The sequence below is a fragment of the Loxodonta africana genome, chromosome 4 (genome assembly GCF_030014295.1).
Source record: "Loxodonta africana isolate mLoxAfr1 chromosome 4, mLoxAfr1.hap2, whole genome shotgun sequence".
In the NCBI taxonomy this organism is placed as follows: Eukaryota; Metazoa; Chordata; class Mammalia; order Proboscidea; family Elephantidae; genus Loxodonta; species Loxodonta africana.
Genome location: NC_087345.1, coordinates 126229623 through 126245201, shown reverse-complemented (window position 1 = coordinate 126245201; position 15579 = coordinate 126229623). Strand labels below are relative to the sequence as shown.

The 15579-nt window shown below is 39.4% G+C and overlaps 1 protein-coding gene across 3 annotated transcripts in view; it reads right to left on the bottom strand.

Annotated features, from left to right (window-relative positions):
* The window catches only part of DUSP16 (dual specificity phosphatase 16), a 97114-nt gene extending 82708 nt beyond the window's left edge, over window positions 1-14406 (bottom strand). For 2 of the 3 annotated variants that reach the window (XM_023554406.2, XM_003405655.4), the window contains exon 1: window positions 13787-14406. The gene's annotated coding sequence lies outside the window, so the exon portion shown is untranslated. Of the gene's footprint in view, window positions 1-8962; window positions 8982-13786 lie in introns of those variants that run through there. The other variant, XM_023554413.2, reaches the window with a different exon arrangement.
* Window positions 14407-15579: the final 1173 nt, after the last annotated feature.

The window sequence follows — 15579 nt, the reverse complement described above, 5'->3', positions numbered from 1 at the left end:
ACAGATCCCTTAGTTTTTCATAATCTCAACCTTTCATAACCTAAAAACCAAAACCAAACCAACTGCCATCGAGTCAATTCCGACTCACAGAGACCCCATATGGTATCCAAGGCTATAAATCTCTATGGAAACAGACTGTCTTTATCCCACGGAGCCGCTCATGGTTTCATAACCTAAGGGTACCAACGACTGTTGCAGGACATTGAGTTCCTTCTCCCAAACCATCCTGCAGAGGCAGCCATCCAGCACACCGCTCTTAGTAAACAGAGCAGGGCTGTAATCTCAGGAAAGAAGAGGAATGGCCAGGAGGGGCCCTCAGGTGGACTGTCCTCCACTTCTCATCTTGACTTATCTCTCAGCCTAGGAAAGTGAAGGCTGGTGTGTGGGAACCCCACACTGAAGAACCTCTACGGAAAAGACTAAGAAGTTTGTTCTGGTGTTTTGTTTAAGCCATGAAGAGAAGATCATCAATAAAGAGATGCTAGCACCAAGAGTAAGTTCATTGACAACCAAGGCCACATGCTATTCTTCTTTGCATCCTTTCCAGTACCTCACTCATAGAAGTCACTCAATAAATACTTGTTCGTGCTGATAACAATAACACCATTGGCCCAAAGACTGGACCTTCTGTCCAGAAAAATGCCCATCAGACTCAGAAGTTTATTTTAATGAATGAATGAAGATCATTTCTATAATAAAAATCAATTTCACAGTAATTTTTATTAAGGACTTCCATAAAACTTTTTCCTGGCGAGTGGATCCCATACTGCCTAACACTTGGCACTTGGAAATTTCCCCAAAATATACTGTCTCCTTAAACTACCACCATGTTAATTACCTTCTATGACGACATGGCCACCGGCAGCACCTAAGATCATGCCACAGAGTCATTTACTTGTCAACAAAAACCACTTGGGGTTTTGTCTTTTCAGTTGGGACTGTTGGTAGACAAGGGAAAAGGGGTTTTCCACTGTACACAGTTTTTATTGTTGGGTATAAAACCAAAGAGTCATAAAGTCAAGCTTCCTGAATATTTATATTAACAAGGCTCTTAGTCATTCATGGAATAAAAAATGAAAATAATTGCTCTAATTACATACTTAAAAGGCTTTCAGTAGAAGGAAAAAGTTTCCAACTGATACATGGATATTCTGTGGCAATGAAATTACAAACTGCTCCCTAAACTGTTTAAAACCAAAACCAAACAAAACTCACTGCCATCGAGTAAATTCCGATTCATAGCAACTCTATAGGACAGAGTAAAACTGCCTCATAAGGTTTCCAGGCAGGGCTCCTATGAGTCAGAATCCACTCAACGGCAACAGGTTTGTTTTTTTAATCTTTACGGAAGCAAACTGCCACATCTTTCTCCTGCTGCTGGTGGGTTCGAACCGCGGACCTTTCGGTTAGTAGCTGAGCGCTTAACCACTGCACCACCAGGGCCATTTAAAGCAGCTGTTAAATACCTACGTATACACAGACTTTATTCTTAAAAATATACTCCAAACTGCAGCTGTCTTTTGGCCCCTCGAATGTTACAGTTGACAGCTTTTATCTCTAGATCTCCCCACACTGATCCATAAGTAAAATGCAGTGGGACAGTTATTTAAGATTTTGTTCAGAATAAAATTAATACTTTTTAGGTTAACTTGGGATGTTCTACCAGGTTTTTAACAATAGTGCCTAAAATGCTTTCCTCTGTTGGGACAGAGAGCATTTTCTTAGAGCATTGTCCTGAGGGTATCTGGGTTATAGATTATACACATATGTGTATCTTTCCCTATTAAATTAAAAATGCGATTACTTTTCCATCTTCAATGGAAATTTGGGGCAGAAGCAGTATGTGAGTAGCTGCTGAAAAGCCAAAACCTAATTTTACCTTTAACTTTCTTTACCATCAAGATCTTTATTAGATATTACCCAGCCGTCAAAGTGACTAAAACACCATACGTTTTCTTACCTTCTCTCTAATCCTATCAAAATCCATTTTGATAAAGATGATAATAAAATGTGTTAAGTAACTTGTTAAAATAATTGCCCTTTAGTCCAGGGACTGTTTAAATGGTCCCCTCAAACGTGGCCATGTCCGTTTTTCTTTGTTATTTTAGGGGAAGATTATATGGACCTCTGTTCCAATTAGTTGTAGAGATAATTTAGAAGCAATTAGGTTTCAGTTTCCTCAATTGTAAAACAAGAATTTTAGATTAGATAATCTCTGAGGTAATTTCCAGTTCTAAAATTTTTTTTTTTTTCTGTCTTCTGACCAATAAAATGTGAAATGGTCAGAAATTATTTTAACGAGTTACTGAACACTCTTTGTGCTTCATTTTCTGCATACCTGTGACAGACACACAGCTAGCTAGTTACCCAACAGACATTTCTTCCCCTCTAACTTGCTAATAGAATCCCAGTTTTGTCCTAGGCAGCAACATGCCTAACCCTAAAGGCTGACCCATGATGCATGCTAAACGAACCATGGTAATCCCATTCCCCTTAGCCAGTCATTCATCTCCCCAGTCTCTCCTATGAGTTGGGGCAGTCTTGTGAAACAGTACAAGCAAATAAGACTTTAAGATTTTGTTTTCTGTTAGGCAGGGACAGGGAATGGATTGCTTGCTCTGTCCCCTTCCTTCTTCTGCCTTGAAGGGATGTGTAGCCTGAAGCTGGACAGTCATTTTATGACAGGGAGGAAATATGCATGAGGACAATAAGTGAAGATGCAAAAGACAGCAGAGTCAAAGGCTGGAAAGAACCTGGCGCCTTGATGACATTGCTGAGTGGATGTACCAATCCTTGGACCGACACCTCAGAAATTCTTTCAACTACTTCAGTAAATAACACATAGTTTATGGTTTAAGCCTCTGCTGGTGGCTTTCTTTTAACTATAGCTGAAAGCAGTCCTGAATTTTCAAAAAAGTTTCTGTGACATGCTATGATTTTCCTGCTTGTTCTTATTCCCATTACAAGTTCACAATCTGCTCATACTACACGTAACTAAAAAGTGACAGGGCTACTTTCTTCTATAGAGACCAATTTAATTACTTTACCGTCACTTATTAAAATAAATGTCATCAATACAGAAAAACAACTAGAATCATGTTTGTTCTTTATAGACTTCGATCCTTCCTTGACAGGAGGAGCAACTGCTCATTTTTAATAAATTGTAAAGTGCCTCTACCCACTTCTCCCTTCTGCCTTGATCATGAAGATGGCACAGGACCAGTAAACTTTTCACTGTTATACATAAGGTCCCTGTGAGTCAGAGCCAACTCCACAGCAGCTAACAACCACTCTTCTGTCTACCCTTTATCCACTAGTCTCTCTGTTATTATATGACCTTCTACCCATGATGGTTTCTGGGTCACATGGTTCATACCACATACTAAAATATTCACTTCTTCCTGACAAATCAATCAGTTAAGATGGAAATATTAATAGATGTGTGTCAAGGTTGCTCTAAAAAGATGCTAGGACACAGCACTAATTTATACCGCCAGTTTTCAATGTGGTCCAGAGACCTCTGGGAGGTCCATGACACCCTATCAGGGGACTCACAAGGTCAAAACTGTTTTTAATCATATTAAGATCTTATTTGCCTTTTCTACTCTCATTCTCTCATGACTGTATAATGATTCCAGACGATACATGTTGTGTGATGATGACGTATTACTCTGACAGCTAATGAAACATGTACATGTATATTGTATTTTCCAGAATTTTCTAGGTTAGCAAGTTAATGGTATAAATATGCATGTTTTCAGAAATTAACTCAGTGTGTTCTCCGTATATCTGCTATGCTCCTACTAGTGATCTTTGGTTAAATCTTCTATAATCTCCATAACCTCATTATTCAATGACTTCACTGAGTTTACAGAAAAAGAAACTGAATGTCTTAAACGCTGACATGATATACTCTATAAACACACACACAAAAAAAAAAATTTGTTTTCAAATTAGAAATGAAAAAGCCAGTAAAGCATCACACAGGGTAGATTATCATATTGCACTAATCAGAGCAGTACACACAATAGCTGAGAAACTAATAAAGCTTTGTACAGTTGACACTGCAGAATGCCTACTGGTGAAAAGTAAAAGAAATCATGGCAATGATGAGTAACTCTTCAAATTTAGTACCTGGCTGCAAGCATGAAGTCCGAGTAAGTATCTCGCCTTAAGAATTTAATTTTGCTTTCCAAGTGAATAAATCTATAGACGTGGCTAGACTTGCTACTTTGATTGTATTATTCCAGTATCCACACCAATTAATCATTGAAGATATCCTTTTCCAATGACTCTTTTGAATCTCATGATTTAACCTGAACCAATTGTACTGGTATCAGCTGTGATGGTACAAAAGCAATGGGTGGGTAAAATTGCTGGCACTTTAGCAGGAATCAAGGCAGCAACACTAAACTGAACTCAGTAATTCTTCTTCACTGGCAATAAGTCATTTTTTTTAAAAATTCAGTTTCACTTAACAATGTCCTTGATACATCAATAAAAGGTATTAACCTTACTAAATCTCAACTCTTGAGAAAATGTCTTTTTAATATTCCATGTGATGAAATGAACAGTACAAATAAAGTACTTCTGCTGTATAACTAAGTATAATGGCTGCCTTGAGGAAAAGCATTTATGCAACTGAGTTGGGAGCTAAACTAACTGCTTTTTTCATGAAATACCATTTTTGCTTAAAAGTACAATTCTTATACTTAAGATTATGCAGACTTAGGTATCTGGAAGACCTTTTCTCTAAAATGAGTGAGGTAAGCCTGTCACTTCAAGGAAAAGAAATGACACTATCTGCTACCACTGATAAAATTTGAGCTTTCAAGAGAATATTAAAAATTTTGAAAACCTGTATTTACCATGATCTTGACCAGTTCCCAATTCTTACAGATTTTTCTGATAAGGCTGATGGTATTATTAATGTAATATTTGATTGTGTAATCAAACGTGTCAACATTTGGAAGAGCTGCCGAATTCAGTAAACTACTATTTTTTAATGACTAATGTATGGTGTTACAAAATCACTCAAAGGTCAAACATCTATTCAAAGCACAAGATAGACCAGCCAATATATTTTAATGTTACAGAGCACAAAAATTCACTGACATGGTTTAAGATTCAACTTTAAAACTAACCTCTTTAAGAATCTACTGTTTGTTAAACTTTGTGTAACAAAGAAAAACCAGAATTACATGAAAAGACTTTAAATACTCTTCCCTTTTTCAACTACTTATCTGTGTATAGCTGGATTTTCTTCATATACATCAACCAGGACAACATATAACAAGACTGAATATAGAAGCAGTCATGAAAATCCAGCTGTCTTCTATTAAGCAATACATTACCATTTAAAAAAAAAAAGCGGTCAAGTCAATTCCAACTCACAGCAACCCTATAGGACAGAGCAGAACTGCCCCATAGTGTTTCCAAGGAGCATTGGTGGATTCGAACTGCCAACCTTTTGGCTAGTAGACAAGCACTTAACCACGGCACCACCAGGGCACTAAGCAATACATTAAAGAGTAGCAAAAATATAAAACAGTGCCACTTTTCCCACCAATTTTTTTTTGTTTTGAAATAATATATAACATACTTTGATGAAAAAAGTATTTTAAAACCGAAAATATATATATAAATATATATGTATTAACATTTAATGAGTCTGCTGGGTTTTTTTAACGAATATTTTAAACATTTCTCAGTTCTAATTTTTAATGTTAAATATTGATAGGTATAGACCACATAAACAAAGATCCTTAGGGTTCTCAAATTCTTTAAGGGCGTAAAGGTATAAAAAAAAAGAAAAAAAAATTTTTTTCCTTTTCTTTTTTTTTTTATACCAGACCAAAATTCTAAAAACTGTTAGTTTACACTACCATAAAAAGATGACTTATACGTATACAAGAGCATAGACAACTGAATAAGAACAGATCTTGGTTCCAGTTCTAGCACCACATCCTAATGGCTCTGGGATCTGGATAAATAGTCTCTCCAGGCCTTAGTTTCCTCTCTCATCTATAATAACTCATGCTTGTTCTGAGCTTAAAAGAGGCAAAATATGTCAAAGCAATTTCTAAACTACAAAGTATATTATTACACAATCTCAAAATTAAGAGTTGTATTTCTTGTGATCACGTTTCTGCAAAATGTTCCCTATTCTTAAAAATTCATTGCTAAAAAGAGAACTTAATGAAAATGCAAAGTGGAGATTTCTGATTAGCCAATTAACTGCAATGTCAGGCCACATAGTTTTACTGTATTAAATTCCTTCCTCCAAAGGTACAATTAATAGTTTAACTCATTATTATGGACATTTCCAAATACACACAAATAAAAATAACAACAAACCCCAATGTACCCATCATTCAGCTTCAACAATTATCGAAACTTTGCCAGTGTTGTTTTATTTATCCTACTGTGTATTTCTGTGTCTATTTTAAAACAAATACAAGGCATCATCTCATTTCCCTATAAATACTTCCATACGTATCTTTAATAGATGAGAATTTAACACAACCATAACACCATTATTATAACTAAAAACTTTAAGGTTATGATTTTTTAATATCATCTAATATAAATATTCCATGTTCAAATTCCCTGATTGTCTCAAAAGAATCTTTTTTAGTTTTTAGTTGATTTCTATATCAAAATATCATTCTTACCAATTCATTTTCAAGTGAACACAAGATTTTTAACTAAAGCTAGGAATGAAAAGGAAATAATTCCATGCTTTATATACCATGTATAGTTGAGAAAACAAACTCAAACTGTTTTTTTGAGAAATGTGCTTCTCCCCCAACCAAAAAAAACCAACAAATAACAACAAACCACTACAAAATAGGCCAGAAAGGCTGACATTTGCATGTCAGTATTCTGAGAAGTTACCAGACAAGGACACAGCTCAGCTGTTAGACTGTGCCCAGACGGAGTTAACAGGAAATAACCACCTGCCATTTCGGAAAGAATGAGGTCAGAGTCAGTCACAGGGTCAGGCAAACTAGAGGTGAGGTCAGGGACGGGTTCTTATGTGAGCACAAAGAAGAGCCAGGCACTCAAGATGGTAAGGCTTTGAATTCAAGGCTCAAAAAACTGCTCTAAACTAGAGCGAAAAGATGCTAGAAATACAATGGAACCACAATAAAAACTAACGGTGTGGGAATTCAATTTTTTCAGCAAACATTTAATAAAAGCCAACTCTATCACGTACTATCCTAAGATATGAGTTGTGTATTTAAAAATTTTTTATACAATACAAACAGCAGATAGCATTCATTTCTTTATACCACTTTCCCTATTAATTTTACGGGGGAGAATGTTGCTGCTGTTGTGGGTCGCTGAGTCAATTCAACTCAGTAACTCTATGACAGAGTAAAACTGCCCCATAGGGTTTCCTGGGCTGTAATCCTTATAAGGACAGATGGACAGGTCTTTTCTCCCACAGAGCAAGATGGTGGGTTCCAAAAGACAAGCTTTCAGTTAGCAGGGCACTTTAACCATTGCACCACAAGGGCTCCTTTTAAGGGGGAGGATAAAACCAAACCAAAACCAGAACCTGTTGTCATCTAGTTGATTCTGACTCACAGTGACCCTGTGGGACAGAGCAGAACTGCCCCAGAGGGTTTCCAAGGCTATAGTCTTTTTGGAAGCAGACTGCCACACCTTTCTCCCGAGGAGCAGATAATGAGTTCCAAACCACTGACCTTTCCATTAGCAGTGCAGCACTTAACCACTGCATCACCAGGGCTCCTTGGAGGAGGACAGAGATATTTAGTAGTAATTACCTTGCCATACCACTACAAATGGAGCCCTATGGCACTGTAGTTAAGAACTACAGCTGCTAACCAAAAGGTCAGCAGTTCAAATGGACCAGCTGCGCCTTGGAAACCCTATGGGCCAGGTCTACTCTGTCCTATAAGGTTGCTATGAGTTGGATCCACTGGGCTGCAAAGCGTTTGGTTTTTTATATATCATTACAATATACAGTACATTTCTATTCTATAAACTGCAGTTTGCCCCACCTCTCACACAGATATTAAAACAAATCTACTATTTTTTCCAAGTAGTTTTCAAAAGTACAAGTCATTTTAGCTTTTATGCACACACACCACAGACCCCTAGCATTTGTATCTACGATCCTTTTCTAAACCGAGTATTTCATTTAGGAGGAACTCAAGGAACACTTAAGAACTTCCTACCTCTTGAATTTTTTTTTTCTTTTTCACAGCTTTATCTCAAGTATATACATTGCAGATGAAAATTTTTCTATATGAGGTTCATATAGAAAAATTTGAGAGGTTCGGTTTCATAGACATACATACTCAATATAAGCCCTTGTTGGAAACTCTTACCTGTTTCACCCATGAATTTTTTAAGTTTAAAACTGCAAGAAAAGTGGAGAAGAGCAGGAACATAGCTCTTAAAGAGTGTATGACAAGCATTTTGTAAATGTACTCCCAAATGTGAAATACTCACTAATAATTTTTTTTAGTTAACATTATAAAAGAACGTATCCAAAATACCAACAACAACAAAAAAAACCCAGGAAGTCAGATGACTACAATAAGAATCTAGTCTTCCTCATTTCAGAACTGACACTTTTGCTTCAGATTTCTACTATTAGTAGATAAAATATTAAAAATTATAAGCTTAAAACAGAACTGCCAATGACATTACTAAACTGTAAGGAGACATAATTAAGCATACCGAGCGCAAACCAAACCCACTGCTGTAGAGTCAATTCCGGCTCATTGCAACCCCATGTGTTACAGAGTAGAACTGCTCCATAGGGTTTTTTGGTTTGGTTTTAATCTTTATAGAAGTAGATCGCCAGGCCCTTCTTCCATGGTGCCACTGGGCAGATCTGACTTGCCAACCTTTAGGTTAACAGTCGAATGCAAATTGTCCGCACCACCCATGGACCTTTACAGAGCAGAAAGTAATTTAAACTCACTGTTCAGTTCCTGTACCACATGGGTGAGATGTGGACAAGTGTCAATCCTTACCTAAAAAAAAAAACAAACCCTATCTTACCTACCTGGTAATAAGGCCAAATAGTTTACCTAATGCTGTTTGTACATTATTTGTTTTGTATACTCTCATATGATACCATCAAAACAAACTCTCCTTAGAATCTTGCTTCCCTTTACAGAACTACTGTGATCATTGTTCCTAATGGAGAATTAACCTAAGTATATAACCCAATATATTACAATCCTAAATAACTGTATTATGATATTAATCTCACTGTAAAAACATGGAATTCTTAGCAAATGGCAGCAAAAAAAAAAAATTCCAGGTAAATTGTTAATCAGGAATTAAAAACTCAAAGCTTTCATACTTCAATCTAGAAAAACATCACAAAGATTTCTTTAAAAAAAAAAAAACAGTTAAAAATGAAATTAATATAAGGGATTCTATTCAAATTGGACTTATGCAATTATTAAAAACTTATATCATTAGCATTATTACTCTGAATTATCACAGGCAACATAGGTTATTCGCAGAATAAATGGGCCTGTAACTAGCCTTCTACAATCTCCTTGACTCTTATCATCACTGTCTTCAGGAGTCTTGTTACTACTTGACATCAGCTTTTTCATGTGTTGTTTACTTGTTTATTGTCATTTCTTCTTCTCCCACCGGAATATTGGTTTCATAAGGGCAAAATCTTTACCTATCTTATTTGTCCACTGTAAGCCCAATGCTTTGAAGAGGGTCTAGTACAAGCTAAATATACATTTGCTGAATGGAAGGGATGAATGAATGACTTCTCCCTTTAACCTCCCCCACTTCCCTTCCTCCATACAAATGTTAAGCATCCTTGAAGGCCAGGGTCAAATTCCATTATATCTATGAAGATTACCTCCCCTAACCCTCCAATCTTTCTCTTTTATACCAGGAATCTGGCACTTAAAAAAGCCAGGAATCTGGCACTTAGCAGCTGATAATCGTTTATCTTTACGTATGTATATAGTTCTTAGAATCCTGCCCTCCTTAAGGGGATATATCAGTGTCCCCAATTATTGGTACCCACACATACATTGTATACTTTTAATAAATGTTTTGCTTGCTTGATTTTTATAAAATATAGTTAACCCAGAAATCAATTCAATCGTTTCAATTTACATATCCCTCACAAAATAGGCCATGAAAGCGCAGCGGGTTCCCCTCTATTTTAAATTTATCTCTGGCAATTTCAAGCTTTATATTTCCTGCTCGTAATTTAATTTATTCTCTTCCCCTTCCCCAGATTAAATTTCTTATGTCATAAAAATCCTTGTGACTTCTTCATGATATCTATAATTAGGCTTCTAGCCCCAATCAAGGAAGGAAGTGAAGTTTCATTAGCTTTTTGTTGCTGAGGTACCTGTGGATATTTTTCCCTTTATGCCTTTTTCCTTTCATACCAAAATGTACCCCACTTCCTCCTTTACTGATCATACCCCTGGCAAGCTTTTATTATTTCTTTGTACCTGTCCTCTTTAATCTGTCTTAGATCCTAGTTTTTGAGCCACTCCTATTTATTTCCTTCAATCATTCATTTGATTAAGTTTCTAACTCCCTTTCTCAATGAGTTTGTGTTTGACAATTTCCTCCTCTTAAAGCTTGAGCCTGCCTCTTTAAATCCAGCCAAACTTTATAACCTCACGGCTGCACACAGCCAAATCTTGATCATCTGGACTAATGAAATGTATAAAAATATCAGATTATCCACAAGAAAATCAGAAAGAATAAAAAAATGAGTTTTGGTTTTAGAATATAGCATGAGGCTTTGGGCAAGTTTTACTGTCTTAATTACGGTTTGTTTAAGCCAACATCATAAGATTTTCATTTATGATGATGGATGTGTGTCTCGGTTTTAAAATTTGATGCAGTTAATTTAAAAAGAAGCCAATCAAGCATCAACTGTGGTGACGAATCCTTTTCAACTAGGTTCCTTCAATCTGTTAAAACCTGCCATAGAATCTGGTTTCTATTTCCCCTGATTTCTCTCTCCTTTTTCTTGGAATTCTGATCCAAATCAGCTCACCATATATTAATTCATCTCTTCAATGTAAAGTATCTTTGCTTGAGAACTCAAAGCACTTTAAAAAAACATTAAATCTCCAGTGAAATTTCAGTCCAGATAACAGGACAGAAAACCTCATTTTTGTCTGATACTCCAGGAAAACCTGGGTTTTTAGGATAAATTACACTGGTAATTCCAGCCAAGTATTTTTAGTAGGAAATAAGAATTGGCTGAAAAATAGAAAAACCTTAACACTGGATAGCGATGTAAGTCAGTTTGATCAGTATATAATACCATATTCCAAAATAAAACTCTATTAAATTCCCATCACAGGAATTTATAGAAAATAACATCAAAACAAACACATCAACAACCCTGGCGACAGCCTAAATTCCGCACCTATCTCAGCCTCACCTCCACTCCCAACCATGCCTCAAATAATTTTTAAGTGTATAGGAGAAAAGAACTGAGTTAACAGGACTGTCTCTCTTGCCGCCTTCTCAGTGTTAGTACCATTAAGCCCTTGGCAACAGAGGCCCCCAATTCCCAATTTTACATGAGTATTGTACATTTACCAAACTGAACCAAAGGACAAGGACTTCTCGAATTCAAGGAGCAAAACTGAAGAATTCTGCACTTCTAATCCCTGCCCCTTCCATAATTATGCCTATTCCAAAAAACTACAATGTCTCATTGGAACACCCAAGTAAAATAAATACAACTTTAAACCAAATCATATATTTTACTTTAAGTTACTGACATACCAGAGGTAATAAAATTCTTTCAGGTATCATTACCACAGTTTATACATTTTTCATATGAATATAAGTTTACAGTACTTGAACTGATTTATTTGCATACACTACTATTAACCATATTGCCAGCAGAATTAAGAATGGACTCACTTCTAATATTTTCCCCATGTGGAACTTTGGTAAGTGCAAATTATTTTACCTAAAAGCCCCACTTTGGGGCTGGTATAGTTAAACCCAATTTTTTACATAAAATGTTAACAAATGCTAACCAAAAACAAGTTTAATACACCCTCCCACCCAGTCCTCAAACTCAATAAATTCCACAACTTCACTTCAAAAAGAAAAAAAAAAAGTTTCCATCGTACCTAGTCACATTTTGACTAAAATACCTACACAAAGCCATGAATTCTTAGGTTTTCAATTTACTTCTCCATGCGGCTGCCTTCACCAAATACAGAACTCCATAAGCCTCAATTAATTACGGCCTCCCAAGCTGTGTGTCCATCAGTACACATGAGTCTCAAGAAAAAGTAATTATAATTCAGAACTCAATTGGCAAAAAATTTCTTCTTTTAAAATTTTACCTTAAGTTTTAAAATCATAAAAACTTCTCTCGATGGAAATGAAATAGAATAAATCCTTTGAGTAAACAGTTGTCACCTAAGTGTGCTCTCAGTCAGTCCCACAGTCAGTGGCATAAAGAAGCACTTTTTTTGACAGTCTAAGTTCCCTAAATAATAGTCACGGGTAGTAAATGTCACAGAGAGAGAGAGAGAGAGAAACATACCTGGTCATTTTCTAAACAGGTTTGATAGGTTTCGTTCACTTGTAAGAGTATTTACTCTTATAATCTTTTAAATCACAAATGGCAGCCAGAGCACTGGGTAAATAAAAACTTAGTTTTAAAAATCCTACGTTTTAACTCACCTCCCCACGGTTCAAGGGGACAACACAGCGAAGCCCACAGCAAATGAGATTATGCAACAGGTTTTTCCTCTCCACCTGATTATTCATTACAGGCTGCTTAGAGGTGTGTTTTCTCCAAACAATTTGAGACACCCAAGGCTTCAAAACACCAAGGATCTTTGCAGTTGACGTTTAATAAACTACATGATTTTAAAGTATCCATTCATTTTGCTAATCCTGGTGAAATCCTAAATGCTGTTTTTTTTTTTTAGATCTACTTCTATCAAGTTAATTACTGGTTTTCTCTAGGAAATAAACCCAACATCCAAAAACTTAAGGTTCTGCATAAATATCCCCCTTTCCCGGAGTTTTATTACATTAAACTAAACATGATTTTTAAAAAGCCCCTCAGTTGTCTCCCTGGGCTTTTTTATTTCTCATGTTTTATGGCTGGTGTAAATAAAGTCACTGGCGCACCGGGCCCCACAACACCAAGACCGGGGCCCCAGTATGAAAACTGAGTTGCGTTTTTTTTTTTTTGGGGGGGGGGGCGAGGGCCGTTGGTTTGGTATAAGAAAGCAGCACCGTCACCACCAAGGTGGCCTCGCCGCTTATACCAAAGGCGAATTTGGGATAATGGGAACAGTCAGGCCGGGGCCCCACTTGGCAGGCGTGTTGTGTAACAGTCGTGCCTGGAAGTGAGCAGCTTCGCCCGCGAAGGTAGCGCGTCCCGCGGAAGCTCCTCTCGGCGGGGCCCGGGCCGAGCCCACTCGCAGCTGCACGGCCAGGGGCGCACGGACAGACCCCGCGCTCCGGCCGCCCGCCCCCTTCCCAGTCGGGCCGGCCCCCAGCAAGGCCTAATCCTCCCCCCCACACACACGCTTTAAACGCTAGCGCGGCTGCGGGCCGCAGCCACCCCCCACCCCGCCTTCCGAAAGGGTAGCCAGGACTCCCGGAAAAGCAGAGCCGGCGGGGCGAGAGCACTGCACCAGGTACCCCAAAGCCCGGCGCGCCGCGGAGTGTCCATGCTGCCGGTGCGGGCGGGCGCTCCGAGCCCCGCGCCCTCCCGCCTGCATACCCTGCGAGCCGGCCGAAGGCCACTTACTTTTGGGGCCACCGACCTCCCGACTCCCTCTGGGGGAAACGAAAGTTGTCACGACGTCTCCCCTCGGGTCCCCCTCGCCTCCCGGACTTGCGAGGCGCCGCCGCGGAGCCGGGAGGGCGGCTGCGCTCCCGCTCGCGTCCCGTCCCGTCGCTCTCTCCTCGTCCTCTTCTTTTCACTATATTATCTTCTTCTTCTCGGAGGGGTGGGTGGGGGCGGGAGGCTTAGGAAGAGAGGAAACGTTTGCAACTTTTCTTCACTCTTTCTCTTCCACCCTCCCCCCCCGTCAGCCTTGAAAAAAAAAGTCGAAAGGGATGAAGAACTTGGGGAGGTAAAGGTGGAGGGTCGAGTGGGAAAAGATGAGGGGGGAGAGAGAGGTGTTAATAATCGTTTAAAAACTGATTAAACCCCCCCGAACAGTGATACACAGAAAGAGGGGGAAAGGCCGGGGGGTGTGGTGGGGGGTTGGGGGAAAAGAGAAAGAGTCGCTGGTCAGGAAACTTCAAGCGCGGATGAGGTCATTGGTTTAAAAATAAAGAGATGGCGTCACTTGAAACCAATCCCAGTGAATGAACTCAGCGGAGCCCCGGGGAAAGGAGGAGACAGGCGAGGGCTGGGCGGTGGGCGCCGGGCGGAGCCGCGCGCCCGCCCGCCCATCCCGCGGCCGCCCAAGCCCAGAACACTGCTCCGCTCCTCATTTCGGCAGCTCGGGGAGGGGGTCGGGTCACGTTCCCTTCCAGAGTTCGGCGACTCCGAGGCAGGTTCCGCAGGCGCCGCTGGGAGGAGCCGGGGCTGCCGGGGGAGGCGGCCCCGCGGCCTCCTCCGCCTTCCCCGCCGGTGCGCCCGCCGCCCACTCCGGGCTCGCGGCCCGGAACCCCCGGCCCCCAGTCTCCTCCCGGGCCGCGTGCGCCTTCAGCGCTGCGCCCAACAGGTATTTAAGGGTTTTTCCCCCACGGATACGCAGAGCCCTTTCCTCTTCCTTGGGTTGTTTCCAGCTGCCTTGCTAGCGTAAAGAAAAGCAAACAATGATTTGAGAGAATTACAGTCGCTCTTTAATAAATAGCCTGATGAATCCAAAATGCAGTGTTCTGCCTGTCTCTCACGAAAGAGAAGTTACAGGTACTTTAAGAAATCACACCAGTGTTGCTAGGCATTCAGCTCTCAGTATGTTTGTCGTTGAAAGCCCTCACATGAGTGTTCCTAAATTATTTTACTTTGCCAAGTTTGATGCTGTAGAGCAGCCTAAATTTCTGTTTCCTACATCTGGCAGCGTAAAATCACCTTTAAATGAGACCAAGATTCACTGCCTCTTAAGAGGTGAAAAGTCCCTTTTGATTTAATTCCACACACCTAATGCATTTTTTAACTTGAATTCATTAAAATAGCTTTGCTTTGAGACGACATTACACACCTTGGAAAACTAGAGACCAGAGGTGGTGACAACCCAGGACTTGGAATCACTGAATAGGACAATAGGAGCTTTATGGCAGTGTCCTTTGAGCCTTTGAGCATGTAGCGCTTCTGCCGAGAAGTACTCACGTGGATATCACATAACAAAGATGTGATTAATGACGGAAAAGCACACTGCGAGTGGACTGCTCCATGAGCCAGAGTTTGTGCGAAGAAATGATCTAGCTCTGAAATTATTCCCTTAGCAAGGTATTGGAGCAGGAACATCGGTCCCTAAACACATCTTCGTTGTGGGATACCCATGTAAGCACTGCCTAAAAGGGACTTTTTATTTTTTAATTGGTAAAAATTAAGAGGCAGTTTTTAAGTAGGTTAGAATGATAAGG